General features: G+C 56.1%; 1 protein-coding gene across 12 annotated transcripts in view; it reads right to left on the minus strand.

Annotated features, from left to right (window-relative positions):
* COBL (cordon-bleu WH2 repeat protein) overlaps nucleotides 1–20304 on the minus strand; it is a 184951-nt gene that overhangs the window by 154863 nt on the left and 9784 nt on the right. Inside the window, exon 2 of one of the 12 annotated variants that reach the window (XM_089315989.1) lies at nucleotides 4156–4222. The exons of the other annotated variants lie outside the window; for them this stretch is intronic. The gene's annotated coding sequence lies outside the window, so the exon portion shown is untranslated. The remainder of the gene's footprint in view (nucleotides 1–4155; nucleotides 4223–20304) is intronic. 12 annotated transcript variants of the gene reach the window in all.

Below are 20304 nucleotides of genomic sequence, written 5' to 3' on the forward strand. Positions count from 1 at the left end.
CACACCCTGCCCCCACACGCACACCTACCCCATGGTCTGCACCCCGGACAGTGTGGGACCAGCGTGACATACAGGAGCAGTCGCTGCAGGCCACTCCCCCGTCACTCTCGGTGCTGCACCGTCCACGGGTGCAAACACGCAGCCACTGTACCTGCCGCGACCAGGACCCCAGTTTTCTCACGGCCGCCCCTCCCTCTCCGCTGACCCCTGGCAACCACTGACCACTGCACCATCTCCACACCTCTGCGGTCTGCAGAAGGTCACAGAGCTGGAGTCGCTCGGTGTCACAAGAACCTTTCCGCCCGCCTTCTTTCACTCAGTGACACCAACTCCAGGCTTCCCCCTCTCCCGTCTCAGGTGAAGACACAACTCACTGCTTTGTAGTGCCAAGCAGAATTCCATCTTGTCGACACACAGGGCACCTCTGTTCTACAAGACAACGAGGGGTAGGCGTTGTGGCGCAGCACGCTAAGCCAACGTCTACAATGCCCCAGGACCCCATATGGGTGCCAGTTCAAGCCCCAGCTTCTCTGCTTCTGATCCAGCCCCCTGCTAAGGCACCTGGGAAAGCAGCAGAGGATGGCTCAAGTTCTTGGGCCTCTGCCACCCATGCAGGAGACCAGGTGGACTTCTGGGCTCCTGCCTTCAGCTTGGCCCAGCCCTTGAAGTTTGGTGCCAGTTAGGGAGGAAGATCTCTCTGATTCTGCCTTTCAAATAATTAAATGTATCTTTTTGAAAAAATAATAAGAGGGGCCAGCGCCGTGGCCCACTTGGCTAATCCTCCACCTGCGGCACCGGCATCCCATATGGGTGCCGGGTTCTAGTCCCGGTTGCCCCTCTTCCAGTCCAGCTCTCTGCTGTGGCCTGGGAGTGTAGTGGAGGATGGCCCAAGTGCTTGGGCCCTGCACCCCATGGGAGACCAGGAGGAAGGACCTGGCTCCTGGCTTCGGATTGGGGCAGCACTGGCCATAGCAACCATTTGGGGAGTGAACCAACGGAAGGACGACCTTTCTCTCTCTCTCTCTAACTCTGTGAAATAAATCAAAAAAAAAATTTTTTTTTAAATAATAAGAAGAAAACAAAAAACACTTTGTATAAACAAACACTTAACGCAGCCACACGGCCTCGTTTCCCACACAGCACACGGGGAACCCGGCCAGGAAGTGAGGTCTGAGCAGTCACCGGAGCGGGGCAGACGGGGTGAAGACCGAACCCAAAGTCCACCAATCTAGCACTCGGCTGTGCTGCGCTCCATGCAGCCCGGACCCTGACAGTGGCAATGGCTCAGCCAGAGAGGGGTCAGCAGACACCGCTCGGCTGGCTCAGAGGAGGACGGGCGCCGACCTCGGTGGAGCGCGGCATTCTCCACTCTGCGCATCCCTCTGCTCTGGAGAGCCTGGCCCCAAGCAGTGCTGTGCCGACAGAGCGCACACAGAGCTGGGGCAGCACAGGGACCCGCAGCAGCTTCAAACTCGAGGGAGGGAAGCGCTGCTCTCCTATCAGTAGAGCCCTTGTTCCAAGAAGGAAGTCACCAGGACTGCACAGAGATGCAGGGCAGGGAGTCCCAGCGTCCCAGCGGCAGCACAGGGGAGCTCCAGGGACAGGACGTAGCTGAGAGGCTGAGCACGGGGGCAGAGGAGGGAGCAGCCCGCTGGAGTCGTCGGTGGACTCCAGGGCGTGGCCTGCACTGTGCTTACAGTGCCTTACAGCTTATCTTAGCTTTGAGAGCCACACTGTGAGACAGCGGCAGCCCAGCCCCAGGATGACCCTGGTCACACACACGTGGGAACAACGTGAACAGCATCACAAAGGTCTTCCAAGTAGTCGCCGAGGCTGGGCAGAAACACGCATGAACCAGCGTGCGTCAGAGAGGACAGCCCACGGGCGCAGAAACACACATGAACCAGCGTGCGTCAGAGAGGACAGCCCACAGACTCAGAAACACGCATGAACCAACGTGAGTCAGAGAGGACAGCCCACAGACTCAGAAACACACATGAACCAATGCGCGTCAGAGAGGACAGCCCACGGGCGCAGAAACACACGTGAACCAGCGTGCGTCAGAGAGGACAACCCACGGGCACAGAAACATGCATGAACCCACACACGTCAGAGAGGACAGCCCACGGGCGCAGAAACATGTATGAACCAACTCACGTCAGAGGACAGCCCACGGGCGCAGAAACACGTGTGAACCAGCGCGCGTCAGAGAGGACAGCCCACAGGTGCAGGAACACACGTGAACCCACACACGTCAGAGGACAGCCCTCGGCGGCAGGAACACGCGTGAACCCACACACGTCAGAGGACAGCCCTCGGGCGCAGAAACACGCGTGAACCCACACACGTCAGAGGACAGCCCTCGGCGGCAGGAACACGCGTGAACCCACACACGTCAGAGGACAGCCCTCGGCAGCAGGACGAGATGACCGCGTGCCGGAACTGTCCGAGCCAGACGTGAGCACAGCTGCTATAAACACTCTCCGAAGCAGGAGCAGACACAGGTGCAGTGGAAACACAGGGACTCGCAAAGAAAGAGCAAACAGAATGAAGAACTTCCTGGAAAGTCCAGATCTGAAAATACGGTACCTGAAGAGAACTCTCAGGGCGGGGTTCCACAGCAGCCCCCGACCTGGGACACCTGTCAGGAGCTGGTCTCAAATCTGAACAGCGTCAGACAGACAGGAAGCAGCAGGCAAAGGCCTTTGGGGAACACCAAGAGGGCCTATTCAGGGCCGTGGGGTCCTAGGAGGACAGAAAGAATGCAGAACACGAAAAGCAATTCAGGAATTACTGGCAGGAAGCTCCCCAGTTTAGCAAAACGACATCAACCTGCAGATTTAAGAGGTTCAGCAAACCCTGTGCAGGATGCAAACATCACAGTCCAAGGGCCTGAACCTCAGGCAAGGACAAAATCCCAAGAACACGCAGAGGAGAAGCTCACTTCCCGCGTGGAAACGAGGTGAAGACTGTGGAAAGTGCAGTGAGCGGAGGGCAGATTCTGCAGCTGCTGCAAGACCAAGTGCCCGCCAGACTCCCGGCCCAGGAACACTGCCCTCAGCCGTGCGGGCAGACGCAGGCCCTCCACGGCCAGCAGAACTATTTGCAAAGAATTTCCAACGTCAGTGCTTCAGGGAGAACTGAAACTACATGCAAAGGAGGCACACGGAGAGACAGCAATGGAAAACACCCAGGCCGACGCACTTCCCCTGGCCTCTTCTTTATTTATTTATTTTAAATTTTTTTTAAAGATTATTTATTTATTTGAAAGTCAGAGTTACATAGAGAGAGAAGGAGAGGCAGAGAGAGAGAGGTCTTCCACCCGCCGGTTCACTCTCCAACTGGCCTCAATGTCCAGAGCTGCGCAGATCTGAAGCCAGGAGCCAGGAGCTTCCTCTGGGTCTCCCAACACAGCGCAGGGGACAAGCACTTGAGCCAGACCATAGCAGAGAGCTGGATCAGAAGTGGAGCGGCCGGGACTCCACAGGGCCCATATGGGATGCCGGCACTGCAGGTGGCGGCTTTACCTGCTACACCACAGTGCCAGCCCCGGCCTCTTCTTTAAAATGTAGATGTGACACATAACCATGGGCACACCTCCACATGTAGCCTATATTCCACATGAATTACAAAACAGTGATTCGAGGAAGACTGAAACGCTTACCTAAGTTAGTCCAAAAAAACCATAAACAAAGGTCTGAGAACAACGTAAAAGATAAATTGAAATGGAATACTAAAAACAATTCAGTGCTCGCTTCGGCAGCACATATACTAAAATTGGAATACTAAAAACAATTCAAATGACTCAAAAGAAGACAAGAAAGGGAAACCAGGCACTGTAGACATTTAAGTGGTTCCTGTAAATCCAAATCTGTCAATAGAGACATAGACCAAATTCCTTCATTTATGTAAATGGTTTACTACAATATAATGGTTTAATACAATGATTTAATATACATGACCTAGTCACTGACAAAAAGAGATTATTGACCTAAGTCCTATGCTTCAGACACTCACTTTGAATGTCATAATGTAGGCAGTTAAAAGTAAAATGATGGGGCAACACAGCAAGCGACTGTTAACCAAAAGAAAGCAGAATGGCTGCATTGACATCAGACAAAGGAAAGAAAGACGCTAGGGACAAAGAGTGATTACCTAAGATAAAAGGGTCAGCTCACGGAGAAGACACAGCAATCCCAACGTCAGTCATCGAACACTGAAGCTTTGAAAGAAATGAAACAAATTGATAAACGGGATCAGAGACACAGACAAACCCACAGCCAGCCTTTGAGGCAGGCAACACCCCTCTGCTGGGGACCAACACAACCACACACAGCTACTCAGCCAGGGCCTCACAGGCACACAGGCACACAGGGTCCCCTGGAAGCTGCATGTGGGGCTCAAATTTGAATAGCCCTGCAGCAGGCTGATCTTTAGGCTGATGGTTTTACATGGCTATGAATGGTGTTATAATACCCAACCGGCTCCCAGCAGAAAATAAGCTCCCCACCCAGGTCTCCAGGGCTGAACAGTCCCCAACCAACTGTCATTTCTTGAACTCTACCCAGTTCAGAAATGCATTGTTTTCTAGTACACACAGAAAGTTCACCAAGAGAGACAATCTCCTGGGTCATGAAGTCTAGAAAGAACTGAAGGCACACAGAGTACGTTCTCCAAGCTGCCAGAACCAACAGCGTGGCACGGCTGCTAAGTGACCCAACGCAGGCAGGGAACCCACAACCAGCAGACGACGGGGGAGCAGTGCTTAGAAGGAGATGCGTGGCGTCGAATGCTTCCACTGGGAAAGAAAGGCCTCCAGCCAATAAATTAAGCATCCCCCTAACTCAAATTTGAAAATCAAGCTGTTTTATATTATTATTATTTTCTATTATTTATATAGTAATGAGTAGAAATTAGTGCCACAAGAAACAAAAAGCAATAGAGAAAACAATAAACAAAAGCTAGTTTTCTTGTAAAGCCAAAAAATATTCTTAAACATATAGCAACAATGGGAAGAAAAAGGAGAGAATACGTCCATCACTAACATGAAGAATCAAAAAGAAGGGACCACAGGAATCCCAGGCATTGAAAGAATGTGAGGGAATGAGACAAATATATCTCCACACATAGATCCCACAACTTAGACGAAATGGACCAATTTCTCAGAAATCACAAACTGCTGAAACTTACTGAAGATGAAACACACAACTCGAACGAACCTATCTGAAAATTTTGTTTGAAGCTGAGGACATGAAATTTGAATTTTTGTAATCAACAACATTATGAAGGAGCTGGCACTGAGGCACGGTGGACTAAGCCACCACCTGCACCGGCATCCCCTGTGAGTGCTGATTTGAGTCCCAGCTGCTCTGCTTCAAGTGCAGCTCCCTGCTAATGTGCCTGGGAAAGCCGCGGAAGATGCCCGAGAACTGGGCTCCTGCACCCCCGACGTGGGATTGCTGGATGAAGCTCCTGGCTCTGGCTTGGCCCAGGCCCAGCTGCTGCAGACATCTGGGGAGTGAATCAGCGGATGGAATCTCTCTCCCTTTCTCTATCTCTGTCTCAGTCTCTGTCTTTCCCTCCCTCTTATCTGCCTTTTAAATAAATAAATAAGTGCATCTTCATAAACAAGAACATTAAGAAAAAATAATTTTCAGGCCCATGTGGTTTCACTAGCAAATTCAATGAAACATTTAAGATGAAAGAAAAAAGCATTAATTCTATAAACCTCTTCTTAAAAAATAGAAAAGGAGGGAATATTTCCAAATGATAACAAGAGGCCGATAGAGCTCGAGGTCAAAAGAAGACAAGAGCCTCACAAGAAAAGTGCGGATCAAGGCTCCTCACGCAACAAGGACCCTCGGAACCCACCAGCACACAAAAAGGACAACACGCTCCAGCCAGGGGCGTCTAACTGCAGGAATCCAAGGCTGCTCCAGTATTCAACACTTGAATAACCTAACCCACCATACTCATCTACACTCACCATCTACACTCACCGCATGTGACAGACCCAGCAGCACCAGCTCTCGGGAAATCAGGAACAGAAGGGAACTCTCTCAGCCTGCTAAAAGGCATCTCCCCAAATCCCGCAGCCGTGGCACACACAACCGTGGGAGACTGCGCCTCTCCCTCAGGACCCGGAACAAGGCGAAGGCTCCACGGCACCTGCCAGCCTCCCACTGAGAGGACATCGCAGGAAAGGAAGAAGAAAGTGTGGACAGAGAAGATAAAACCATAACTGCTTTCCAGAAATACAGGGAAATCCCCACAGCATTTTCAAACAAAACAACCTCATAGAATTAATAAATGAGTTTAGCAATGGCATTGGCTATAAGGTCAACATTAAAAAATCAACTCCAGTTCTATACTAACAATCAACAATAAAAAACAAAATTTTAGACCACCACTTAAAAATGGCCCCCCAAAAGTAAATTGTTTAAATATAAATCTAATCAACATGGATAGGACTTTTATGCTGAAAACAAAACACTGGTAAAAGAAATCAAAGAAAATCTAGAAAAACAAAAAGACATGCATTCAGGATTGGAAGACTCAATTGATTTAATAAACCTTTAGATTCCCAGCATGGTGCTTTTGTAAACACAAACTGATTGCAAAGTGCATATGGAAAGGGAAAGCAATGGGACTAACCAAAACAATTTCGAAAAACAGTATTAGAGGAATTATACTACATACTTTGAAGATGTACTATAAATTACTGTACTCAAGATAGTATGGAACTCATGAAAGAACTATTATGAATGAATAAAAATAGATAATGGAGAAACAGAGCCACATAAAACAGGCAAGTGGTTTGAGAGGAAGACACAAAGACAACCAAATGGACAGATGACTGCCTTTTCAACAACACTGCTGGGACAACCGGACACTCTCTGCCCAAGGCAGGGAGAAGGAAGAGGCGGACAACGTGGACTGAAATCTCCAACTCAGAATGGACCACCCACGTACATGGGGAACTAAAGCTATGAAACCCGTAGTAGGAAACACAGGAGGCAACCTTGACAGCCTGGGTTAGGCAGAGTTCTCAGACGTGGCCCACAAAGCACATCGAGGGCAAGAAGTCAGGGGGGATAATTAACTTACAGTTAAAAAGACTAATCTTGTAAGACACTGCTAACTAACGATTACCCAAGCACTAGGCTGGAAGAAAATGTAGCAAATCGTATACAGAGACTAGGAGTTGTATCCACCTTATATGAAGACACTTCAAGATACAATGTTAGAAAGCTATAGTCCTATTAACAAGCAGGCGAAACACTTGCACAGAGATTTTACCAGAGAAGATACATGGATGGGACATAAATACATGAAGAAGGCTCACATCCTCAGCCACCAGGCCATCGCAGGTTCACAGCTGGAAGTGGTGCTCCTGTGCCCTCCCGGGGATGGTTAAATAAAACATCCTGAAACACCAAATGCCAGCAGGGTCAGGCAGCAGGCAAACGTCGGGCGTGTTGCTCACAGCAATGCAACACGGTCCGGCCGGCCTGGAAGGCAGTTTGGCGGCTTCTTATAAACATGTATCCACCATGTGACTCGGCAGTCCCACTCCTCGGTATTTACCCGGCAGAAATGAAACTCTACATGCACACTCACACACACAGACACACCCCCGCGCAGGGATGTTCACCGCAGCTCTGTTCACAGCATCAAACACTGGAAACACCCAGAAACACTGCCAACTGCAACGGGCCCACGGCACGGGAGACTGACACCTGGCAACAGAGAGGAAGGAGCACCGGCCGCACGGCAAGGAGCCAAACCTCAAAGGCCGTGTGCGGGGATGAAGCTCGGCCCAGAGGTTCTGTCCAACGTCCTGCTGACGCTCGCTCTCTGTCCTCAAGATCCCAGGCCCCTGCACCCCCAGCTGGGCTGCTGCCACCTTCCTCCTCGCCTCCTCAGTCGCGTGCTGCCTGGGAGTGTTGGCCACCCCCCAGTGCCAGCCAGTGCTCCCAGGTCCACTGTGCCTGCTCAACCCTCCCCACACACGCTCTTCCCAGGCACCTGCTCGGTCTCCTGGCGGCAATGGCCAAACAGCAGCGTGTCACACCAGAATGGCTGGCCAGGGTTCACCAACTTAGCCCACATTCTGTGACACTGAAATGTGGGACTCAATGTCTGTGTCCCCCTGAAGTCCTTACACTGAAACAAGGCCACGTGCTAGGATGGGGGACCTTCATGGACGAGATTAGTGCCCCCTCCCTGTCCCCTTCTCCCTCAGCCCCTGTGTCAGGACACAGTCAGGAAGGGCGCCCTCACCAGGAACTGGTCGCGTGGGCACCTTGATCCTGGATCATCCAGCTCCCAGAACTGTGAGCAAAGAAGTGCGCTGTTGAAGCTGCCCACTCTGGGGCAGCCATGTCAGACCCCCACGGAAGACACCCCAATAAACAGCAACTGATCACAGGAGGCCCAGACTCTGCATTGATGGGGCAACCCCAGAGCTTGAGAAAACTCTTCACCCCCATCAGCACCTTCACGGCTCCCTCACCTGTTGTCACCAAAGCTGCTGCTTGCCCTTCCCCCACATACCTGACTCCAGAGTACACAGCTCTGCCAGCAGCCAGGGGCACCGGGTCAGCGGCTGTGGGTGCAGGGCCGCTGCCTCCCTCGTCTCCACACATCGCTGAGCTGCACACCTGAACCAAGGCCAACAGGACCTGTTCCATTCTCTTCCCAGGCCTCAGACATCCCATGGCAGTGTCACTGAGACTCGGGACAGCCCAGTGATGGTGTCTGTCACCAGACTCGGGACAGCCCAGTGATGGTGTCTGTCACCCAGACTCGGGACAGCCCAGTGATGGTGTCTGTCACTCAGACTCGGGACAGCCCAGTGACGGTGTCTGTCACTCAGACTCAGGACAGCCCAGTGACAGTGTCTGTCACTGAGACTCGGGACAGCCCAGTGCTGGTGTCTGTCACTCAGACTCGGGACAGCCCAGTGCTGGTGTCTGTCACTCAGACTCGGGACAGCCCAGTGACGGTGTCTGTCACTGAGACTCGAGACTGCCCAGTGATGGTGTCTGTCACTGAGACTCGGGACAGCCCAGTGATGGTGTCTGTCACTCAGACTCGGGACAGCCCAGTGACGGTGTCTGTCACTGAGACTCGAGACAGCCCAGTGACGGTGTCTGTCACTCAGACTCGGGACAGCCCAGTGACGGTGTCTGTCACTCAGACTCGGGACAGCCCAGTGCCAGTGTCTGTCACTGAGACTCGGGACAGCCCAGTGACGGTGTCTGTCACTCAGACTCGGGACAGCCCAGTGACGGTGTCTGTCACTCAGACTCGGGACAGCCCAGTGACGGTGTCTGTCACTGAGACTCGGGACAGCCCAGTGACGGTGTCTGTCACTCAGACTCAGGACAGCCCAGTGACGGTGTCTGTCACTCAGACTCGGGACAGCCCAGTGCCGGCGAGTGTCACTGTTCGCGGCACGGCAGTGAAACACCAGTGCAGCTGCCTTCATAGAGAAAGGATGGCTCAGACTCCGCCCCCCTCGGCTGTATCACCCGCTGGCCGACCGCCATGGCAGGAGGGGCACGGGAGCAAGAAGCCCCATGAGAAAGACGTCATGCTCACCCTCGTGACGATTCACTCGCTCACCCAACAGCTCCTCAGAAACAGCCTCCCAGTGAGCCAAGGACCTCCCACATGGCCACACTGAGGACCACGCTGCCAACACACGCACCCACCCAAACCACAGCACAGGACTGCAAAGGAGACTCAGCGAGCGCCGTTCTGGCACCGCCCTTACTGCCTTCATGTTAGCCCACTCCAGACCCCAGGACGCGCCTGCAGGGGTGACGGCAAGCGCCCTTCCAGTGTTGGCCATCCACGCGGTCTCCACGTGGGTCACCTAGTACATCCGGCCCTTTCTCCCCTCGTTCTGCATTTGATGTGGCAGTGCAGCCGGTCACCTACCCTACCTGTTCCACCACTGACACACGTCTCAAATCCTTTCCTCTCTCTGCTCCAGCCCCAACCTTCCGCCTTGAGGCAGCGCCCTTCCCCAGCTGTGCCCGGCTCCACGGCGCCTGCCCCCGGAGCTGTGGCACGACTTCCCCACAGCAAGCAGGGACGTCAGACCCGTGCCCGAGGGCAGCAGAGCTGCAGGCTTTCACGTCTTGGTCTCGCCCAAGTCTTCCTGCAGGGGCTCCCTGTGGGGCGGGGTGCGGCCCCCACCGCTGCAGGGGAGGTCTCATTCCCCACCAAGGCCGCGCTTCGCTCCTGCAGCTCTTCATGAGGACAAGCAGCCCTCTCGTTCCCTCCTGGCGCTTCCTACTGCCGAGCCAGCGGCTCCCACACACGCAGACTGGTTCTCACCCCGCGGATGCTCCGCCGGCACCTGTGTCCACGTCACGTGGCTCCACTCCTGGCCCCTCTGCTCCTCCCACCAGACACCACATGGCAGGTGCATGGCAGGTGCCTGGAGACTATAACTGAACCTTTCCCGTGGGGCTCACAATGTCCCTAGCAGTGGTGACCAGAACAAGCGGCAGGTGCCGGGAAAGACGCCTCCTCCAGAGGACTGCATGGAGCCTGCCCGACTCTGGATAACGGGATGGACATGCTCGCTTCCCTTTTGCCCAGCTTGTCACAAGCACAGACTTGGCTCTGTGAGTAAAATATCCCTCTGCCTGCTGCCTCTGCTTGGTCTGGTCTCCGGCTGCTACTTTTATTAGCTCTCCTGCATATGTGCCCTGTGGCAAGGATTGGGAAAATGCTGCAGAGAGAAACAGCAGCAGGAGAAGACAGAGGGAGGGAGCCCTGAGGAAGGGGTGGGGGCAGGAAGCCCTCAGCTGCACTCGCGTGCACACGATCAACAGCAGGCACCAGTCAGGGCAGCACATGGCAGCCGCTGGCTTGCCAGGGGACTGTCACCGCGGCAGCACGTGGACTTCCCTTGACATTCAAACCTGACTGCTGATGGTAGGAGCCTGGGCTGTGAAGGGACAGGCGGCCGGAAGGCCAGGCAGGGCAAGCACCAGGCTCCTTCCAGCAGCAACTCTGGGAAATCCACCACGTCACAGCTCGGGCAGTGGCATGGGGCCGTGTGCACAGCCTGCCTATCTTCTCAGACACAAATCCGGCAGTCTGCCCTCGCCCAAAAAGCCCAGAGACAAAGGGAGAGGGCGCGTGAAGCACACGTGTCATCTTCGCTGGAGCTCAAAGCTGAACCCATCACTGCCCCAGGCGAGCCCCGCTGGAACCCCCAGGCCCGTCCTCACAGCCTCTGCCTCCTCCCCTGTAAGCTTCGGGGAGATTCAGCTACCGAAACACAGATGTCAAGCACTCATGCACCAGACGGCACTTCCTGCAACTGTCCAGCGGCTGCTCCCTGCACTCACACTGGACTTCAGACACGAAGGCTGCAGCCAGGGCCACAGGCCCCCTTGGGCTATGAGCGCATCCTGCAGTAATATCACACCCCAGGGCCATAGAGCTCAGGTCCCTGTCTTCCCAGCCAGGTCTCCCTGGGGTCTCCAGCACCCAGCCTATCTCATGCCCAGGCTCAGTGACAGCTGGGCAGGAGTGAGGGAAGAACAGCCAGCTGCAAGGCTTGCCGTGGAAGGAGACAGGAACCCAGGCATTTGAGCCACAGGAGAAGTAGGGGCCGGCACTGGAGTGCAGCAGACTGGGCAGCAGCATACGGTGCCAACAGCCCGGACAAGCACCAGTTCAAGTCCTGGCTGCTCCACTTCTGATGCAGCTCCCTGTAAATGCACTTGGGAAAGCAGCAGAAAACTCGATGAGTGCTTGGGCCCCTGCACCGGTGGGAGAGACTGGGATAGGGTTCTGCGCTCCTGGCTTCCCTCACCTGGATTAAATGGATCCTCAAATCAGCCACTGCTTTTCCTGGATTGGGGGAAGTTCCCTGAAAACTAGTCTGTTCCAAAATCACTTATTTGAAAACTCTGATCATTTGGAATGCGTCCTGCTGAATTATGAGTGAGAGTAATGCAAAACAAAAAGCTGAACCGGCAACCGGGAAAACAGGACTTGGACGGCACGACCCAGCGTGCGCTGCTCACATGGCCAGCTGACCTCCCGAGCCCGGTGTTTCTGAGCAGCCAGCAGAGTCCCTGCACCTCTGCAAGTCCCCTCTCCTCCGGCCTCTCCCTGTGAGTGTGTGCGGCACACAGGCAGCCCGGAGCAGAGCAGGGTGAGGGTCCTCGGTCTGTCCTCCCCTCCCCCAGGCAGCTCTCCATACCTCCTGCAGACCTTAAGGGAGGCAGACTGGAAGCAGGGACATCATCCTCCATGGTCTGACTTGCACACAGCCCGTGCCCTGCCCAGCAAGGTACACAGGAGTCCTGGAGACCCTGTGGTGCAGGCAGGCTCGTGCCTGACTGTCGCGTGCCCCCTGCCTCCCGCAGGCCCACACAGACGAGGTGTCCGGGAACAGCCCCGAATCCCAGGACCCTGTCCTGCGGCCCCACCGTCTGAACATCCCTGCCGCCCGCCCTGGGCGCTCTCGGGGGTCCGCACTTCCCCAGACCTTCCTCCCTCCTTCGGGATCGTGAAGAAAACTAACTCCCCCCTGGATGAGGCTGAGTGTCCGGGTAGAGCTGATCCGTGGCTGAGACCACGTGCGAGCCAGCACTGCCCAGGAGGGCCTCTCACAAAACACGCAGGGGTCCCTGGCCACACCCCACACAGACAACCAAGCCTCCTGCTCCGCGGGGCGTTCCAGAAGCATTCCGTGGCTGCCCGTCCACTGCCCTTGCCTTAATTACTTACTGGAGATCTGCCCTTGCTTCTGTCTCGTGGGCTCTGTCAGGGCAGGGACCCCAGCACCCTGAGTATTCACTGAGGCTTATTTTTGGAGAAAAAAAAATCTTAAGTCAATTCAATGAATGACAAGACAGCCCTGTGCCAGAGGAAACAGATCATTCTAACGCCCCTGTGACTGCAGGGAAATATGGCAGATACTTGACAGAGACTCAGACATGACAGGGGCTTCCCTGGGCGCCCCGAAATTCGCACTAGCAGCTAATGCCTCTCTTCCAGCCACTTCCGGAAGCCCTCTCGCATCCTGAGACGGAAGATGTCTGATTACATGAGGGAAATAAAAATAAAAAGTTAAGCTGGGCTTTACTTTCTTTCTTTGCCTTTCTTTTACTTGGTTTGAGTTATTATTTTTTTCTTTTTTTAACCAAAGCATTATTCTCCACAAGGCAAATTAATATTTCATACCTCTTTGGTCAACAACCTAAACTTAGTTTTCAGACAATCCTGTACAAGCAACCTAAATACACAAACCTGAAGAATTTTCCAGAGCAGGTTTTGTTTGGCGACCTCGCACAGCCAGGCACCAAGGACAGCACAGAGCGGCTCCGACCTGGGCTTCCTTTGGCTTTTTAAAGCAGTGTAGTCCAACCGGGAGAAGCGTGTCCTGAGGGGGACATTCTGTAACAGCTATGCTCACGACTCCCGAGCAGGCCTCTGGGAGAGCTGGCACGGAGCACTGTGGTGGCACACGCTGAGGGAACCACAGGGTGGGTGAACCCGTCTGAGTCACGGGGCGTTCCAGGGAACACCGGGCAGAGTCCTGCCCCACCAGGGCTGGGTTGGGATGTCCAGGGAGGGGCCAAGGTGTGTATCCACAAGGTGCCTGGGGACTGTGACACACACGGGACAGAATGTGCCCCATCTCCACCCCAGGACAGACTGGAGCCTGCACAGTGATGGGGTGGACGCGGCAGCAAGGCTGAACCACAGCGGCATTTAAGCCAGACAGGGGAGCCTGCTGTGCAAACAGGCACCGGCAGGAACCACGCCAGGGCCACGGCGGGCATGGGACTGCCCCACACGCCACGTGTGCTCGCTTCTCAGAACGTGTGGCTTTGTTTGTTTTCAACAGCAGGCTAAGTTTTCATAGCTTTGAGACTCTTCGTATAAACAATAGCACACACCTGTGGGCAGAGCCGGCCACGTGTGGCTGCTGGTATGAGGAAAAGCAACCACGAGAGAGGCCTGCCAGCACCACCTTGGGGAGGGGGCGTGTGTGGCTGTGACCGTGTCTCCTGGCCACAGCCCCTCGGGGCACTTCTTAACAGGAGTGAACCGAGGTACCTGGAAGCAGAAGCCCAGCCCAGCCTGCTCTGTGAGTCCCAAGTAGGACCAGCGTCCCACACTCACGTCTTCAAGGGTGGGGCCTGGCCCTCCCGAGAGGACGGGGCGCAGTGGCTGATCCTGCACCTGACATCCAACATGAAGCCAGTGACCCTGTGTGGCAGCTACGTCCAGGCTACCATTGGCCTCACGGCTTGGTCCTCGTGGTGCCTCTGGAGTCCCGTGCTCTACAGGTGGTGGGCACCCGCACCACGGGGACACCAGGCAGACACACGAGGGGTCTCCACAAAGCGCAGAGGCATCCTGACAAAAGTCCACAGAATGGAGCCGTGCCCGGCCACCGCACAAGGCTCGAAGCGCAGCTGCGACCTGCTAGGAGAGCCTGGGTCAGAACCGGCCAGCAGAGCGCTCCCCGAGGGCTGCCAAGTTCTAGGGCAGCGGTGGGTACCTTCAGACCAGGCCCCCCTTTCCCGAGGCAGTGACAGTCTGTCACCGCTCACCAGGGCTGGGCCAGGCAGCGCCAGCCCCGAAGCGCCAAGGCACCCAGCACCAAGGCCGAGGGCACAAGCCACACAGGCCACTTCCTCGCTCTTCATGGCACCTGGCCCCTTCCCCACCTGGCAAGCAGGAAGAACGGCCTGCCCACGAGACTCGGGTGAAAACACAGACGCTGGGATCCGCGAGCTGCGGAAGGGTGCCTGTGTGTGCATTTCTGTCACGGAGACCCCAGCCCTTCACACGCTGGAGCCACGGCCTCTTCGGTAGGGAGCAGCGAGGACCACGCCAGGGTCCTCGCAGGGAGGCCTCGCAGGACAGGAGGCCGCGCCAGGGCTCTGAGCACAGAGGACACCCAGGACTGGGGTCCGATCCCAGCACTCACTCCCGCCTCCCGCTTCCTTTCTCCTCCCCAAGACCCTCTGCAGCTGGCCTCCCTGACCACAGCCGAGGTTCCTGGAGCAGGAGGCAGAGCTGGACTGTGCTCCCCACACGGCAGAAGGCGTGGTCAGGGAGCAGGCAGCATTGTCCGCCCTCCTGATACCAGCACACCTCCTCCCAAAGATGAGCCCACACAGCCCTCCATAGTCTGCCCACACACATACACTCCACCCCCGTGGACCTGGGCATCCTGGGGACACCGAGGAGGGTGGCGAGGCTGTAGGCAGCTGCCCCACGCAGCCACATGTCACTGCCGGGCTGCCTGGGAGGTGGGCAGCCGGCTGTTCGGAGTTCTATATTGCAAAGAACTTCTGGAAATCCTTTGCTTCAACGATACTGTGAAACAGGAAAGGAGATAATCAGGGGGGCACGTGCGATCCCAATTACCCTGATCTCCTCCTGTCTCTCCCTTTCTAACGTCACAGCTGTAAGCGGCCTACAGGGCCAATAACCCACGGCAAACTGGCCCGGTGCCCTGCCTCGCCCATCTCAGTCCCACCTGGAGCCAGCAAGGGGGACCCTGAGCCCAGCAGGTGGCTGGCAGTCCTGCGTGGCACCATGGCGGGCTAGCACTCGTCCTCCTGGTTACACGCGTGGGCTGTGTAAGCCGAGCAAGCCGCCTGCCCTCTCTGGACTCAGCCCCAAGAGTGACCAGGCCCCTGAGGGGTGAGTGACAGTTTGTGGACACTAGCAACATCACAGGCAGATACGGCATGAGTCCAAGACCAAGTGAGCTCAAGGCCCCCGCACGGACCGAGTGTGGGGGTGTCAGGGTAAGGTCCCACTGCTACAAAGCTGGAGGCTTGCTGTCACAGGGCCACCTCCTTGCAGACGGTCCACAGAGCACACCTGAGTAGCAGGGGACTCCAGGGCCACCACGCACCTGCGTGGACGGTTCAGGGGTCTTGTTCTCTCTCGCTTTACAGTCAGGGTGACGTGCAGCCTTAGATTCTAGGCTCAAACTGCAGGTATCAGAGCATCGAGGGCTCTCACCCCCAGACAGGGCCCCTGAAACCTGTCACAGGGCATGTCACACCAGTGCACCCACAGGCCTGGGTCTGGGTGCCTCCCCCTGTGACACCGGAGCACTGGGGGAGGCTCACTGTCCTCCGGCACCCACCCTGGGAGCCCCGCCCACACAGCCAATCCTCCCCCTCTCTAGGCACACCTGCTCCTGCTGTGGGAACATCCAGGAAGCCCCAAGGCCTCCCAGTGTCCTGACCCAAAGGACCCGAGCCCCACCTGGCGAGATGAGGACTGCACGGGGCTGCGGGGCCCCTGCATCCAGACCCGGCGTCGCCCACGCCCATGAGCTGCCCTGGTCACGGTGCCCAGCCTCTCTGTCCCCTATTCCTTGTGCCCACTGTGGGAGGAATCCTGGCCTCCACTCTGCGGGTGCCGTGAGCAGCAGGTGACGGAAGACACAGCAGGACGCACACTGCTGCTGGCTCTGTCGGCACCCACGTCTGCCGCGCTGATCCCATCGCTGCCAGCCCGCCTCTCCTCTTCGAGACGGTGCCTCATCTGCGGGCTCACGGAGACGCGGCTGCCCTGGGCTCTGACTGACCTGCAGCACCCTGGCCGCTGCCCTCGTGTCCGGCCCCCACAGGCAGAGACCATCTCTGCAGCCTCACCTGGGGCAGGCACTAAGAAATCACGCAGGCTGGCTGGCTGGCGGGGCCCAGATCCGGCCTCACCGCAGCACGGGCGGCTTGGAGGGGCCAGCTGACTACAGCAGCCACACCAGCACCTGCGAACGGTTCCGTGATGAGAAATGCCCCCCTGAGACAGCCATAACTGAACACCACAGACAGGGCCACCCACAAACAGGACTCTGCAGCCCAGGTTCTGGGGCGGCAAGTCCAAGAGCGCGGCGCTGGCCCCTGCCCCAAGTGGGCGGAGCCAGCCTGCGACACGATGGGGAGACAGAGAGGCCGGCAGAATGGGCTCCTCTTCCCCTCCACAAAGCAAGGGTCCCATCATGAGGAGCCCACCCTCATAAACCTCCTGCCACCCTCCTGACCTCTCAAAAGCCCCACCCCCACACAGTCCCTCCCATCCTAACAACCCCCCAAAGTCCCATCCCCATACAGCCCCTCCCATTGTAACCACCCCCAAAACCCCACTCCCAAACAGCCCCTCCCATCCCCAAAGCCTTACCCCAAACAGCCCCTCCCATTGTAAGCACCCAGGACCCCTCCAAAGCTTCACCGGCAAGCACCACGTGGGGCTCCCAGCACATGGCTTTGGGGAGACACTCAAGCCACGCCAGCATCCTCTGTTCACCTCACCTGATGAGCCACAGATTTTTGTAATCTAAAGAGTCACATTTGGGGCCAGCATTGTGGTGCAATGGGTTAAACTGCCACCTTTGATGCCGGCATCCCACAGGAGCACTGGTTCAAGTCCCGGCTGCTCCACTTCCAATTCAGTCCCTGATAACGAGCCTGGGAAGCAGCGGAAGATGACCCAAGTACTTGGCCCCTACACCTACATGGGAGACCTGGATGGAGTTCTAGGCTCCTGGCTTCGGCCTGGCCTCGTCCCAGCCATTGTGGCCACCTGGGGAGTGAATCGGAGGTGGAAGATCTGTTTTTCTCCTTCTCTCCATCTCTCTCTTTCTGTAACTCTGCCTTTCAAATCAATCAATCTTAAAAAAAAAAAAAAGGTCACAATTCTAGTGACAATTTTGCCTTCAAAGTACAGGAACTTGAGCTGAGCTCATCTTCACTCCCTGACAGTGGACTCCTCCTGGTTCACAGTCCATGCTACCCAGGGCACCAGGCCGGGAGCCCCTCCCCCAGCACAGACCAGGTGACTCATCTGATGGCACGTGCAAGATCCCTGGCTCCATTCCCCAGTGTGACGCTGAAACCATGACAACAAAACACCAGGCACAGGGCCGGGTTCTGAGAGGGGAGCCGCCGCTTCCGCCCCTGCAATCGAAACCGGTCCCTCGCAGGCTAGAATGAAACCAGCCATAAAGACGGCCATGAAGTGGCTGCCCCAGCCTCGCTCTCAAGCTGGCACTCAGACCACAGTCAGGCTCACGCCCTTACCTCGACTGGCAGAAAGCAGGGCCTGGGTCCATGTTTGACACCCTCCTGTGAGATCTGGGGACACAGACGTAAACCCAGTGGGCAGGCTGACCCCGTGGAGGGTCGGAGGACACAGTGGCGCCCCCACCCCAGCGGGAACACAGGCAGGGGGCCTCCTGCTTGGCACTTCCTCCAGCAGAAACAGCCCAGAGCAGGAGGCCACAGCCACGGGGACGCGCTGAGCGGGGACTTTACGGAGCCCTTAGTGTCCCGTGTGTCACACAGGACACACAGCCGCCCCCTCCCCCCAGGAGGGCACACACACACTCTGCTCTTTCTGCGTGGGTCCATTCCCCACACCTCCCTAGTGGACAACAGGCCTGCTCAGTCGTCCGTAAAACGTCAGCACTGTCATGACGTGAAGCCATGCTGCTCACTTGTGGGCCCCTGTGCCACTTCAGTCCCACAGGCTGCAGCACGGAAGGACCAGACCAGGGGACCGGCACATCCGTCCCCTAAGCTAGGGATCGAGCGTGGTGGTGGGAGTGCTTGGAATCCCACCAGGGGCTATTCTGAAGTCCTCCTTCATCAGCGTGGGCCAGAGTTAGCCCCTGTGCTACAGAGCCGCTGGGTCACTCCTCCCTTAAACGTCAGGCGACTGAAGGGTGCCACCTCCCAGGCACCTGAGCTTGCCATCAAAGCCGGCGGTTCACTCCTGGTGAGCTCTGCAGCCGCCATCTGGTCCTGGACAGGGGAGCACTGAGCACTTTACACACCCAGGAACAGAAAGCCAGCATCAAGGGGCAGCACTGCGGGGCGGGCTGCCGCCTGCGACGCCGGCTCCCAGCGACAGCACCAGCTACTCCCCTTCTCATCCAGCTCCCTGAGAACGTGTTTGAGAGGCAGCAGAAGATGGCCCAAGTCCCTGGGTCCCTGGGTCCCCGTCACCCAGGTGAGAGACCACGAGGGAGTTCTTGGCTCCTGCCTTAGGCCTGGCCCAGACCCAGCTGTGTGGCCATTTGGGAAGTCAACCAGCAGAGGAAAGACTCCCTCTCTCTCCCTCTCTCTCTCTGTCTCTCTCTCTCTCTCTGTGTGTCTCTCTCTCTCTCTGTCTCTCCCTCTCTCTCTCTCTGTCTGTCTCTCTCTCTGTCTCTCTCTCTCTCTGTCTCTCTCTCTATGTGCACGTGTGCCTGTGTGCTTATATGTATGTGACTTTGCCTTTCAAATCAATCAATAAAAAATTGTTATGAGTCAACAGTAAGAAAACATCTCAAACACAGATCTTTCCTGAGGCTGCTAGTCAGTGCAGACCAACAGTTAAGCAAAAGGCAACAGGCAGACAAGAGGTCTGTGGAAAAAGCAACTGAGATAGTGTTATTTTGTTCAAGAAGTTTGGAAATCCACACATGAGGATTTTCCGAAAGTTAGAAGACGCGTATTATGAAAAGACTATGACTGGGATTCACATTGTTTTGCACCAAAATAATGTTAGCTGTTAATTCTGCTTTTCAAAGACTTTTTAAAGTACCCTCGAATTCTCCCAACTCTGCCTATGTCACTTACTCTAACTGGTTACAGGAGACAAAACAGACGATTCCACACAGGGAAGCAAACCTCATCAAGAGTGATACACTGGATTTTTGACAATGATGCAAAGCCAGTCTGAAAGAAACAGAAAACAGATGGCAGGAGGTTCCACTTGCATGGGCCTGGGACAGCTAAGGACGCACACACGACACTCACACCATCCAACAGCCCGGATGGGAGGCCGGGCTCCAGGAACGCTGTCCCTGGTGGAGGAGGGCGGCTGTGGCTGCCCGGCTCAGGGTCCCTGGGCGGGAAGTGGAAGAGGCGTATGGACCCCAGGAAGCACACACAGGGCCAGGTGCAGTGACCCCCACACAGGGCCCTCCTCGACCCACTGCAGCACAGCTACCTGGGGGCTCCATGGTGCCTCCACGCCCCGTGCCCCGCAGGGCAGAGGCAGGTAAAGAACACCCGCTCCTTAGCAGGACTCAGAGTGTGCATCCGCGGGGCGAGCAGCGCTCCGTGCGTCCATGAAGCGCAGTGAGCTGAGCCACATCCCGGATAAAAGAGGAGCCTCGGAGACGTTTATTAATTCATCAGCCGGGATCAAGGCAGAGCGTCTGCTGGCGGGGGCAGGGGAGAGTCTGGATCCTATTCCTCCAATTAATTCAGAAACCCTTTCGCCGGCCTCACCATAGCT

The sequence above is a fragment of the Oryctolagus cuniculus genome, chromosome 16, assembly GCF_051225735.1.
Source record: "Oryctolagus cuniculus isolate XC-2025 breed Fujian yellow rabbit chromosome 16, ASM5122573v1, whole genome shotgun sequence".
Taxonomy (NCBI): domain Eukaryota; kingdom Metazoa; phylum Chordata; class Mammalia; order Lagomorpha; family Leporidae; genus Oryctolagus; species Oryctolagus cuniculus.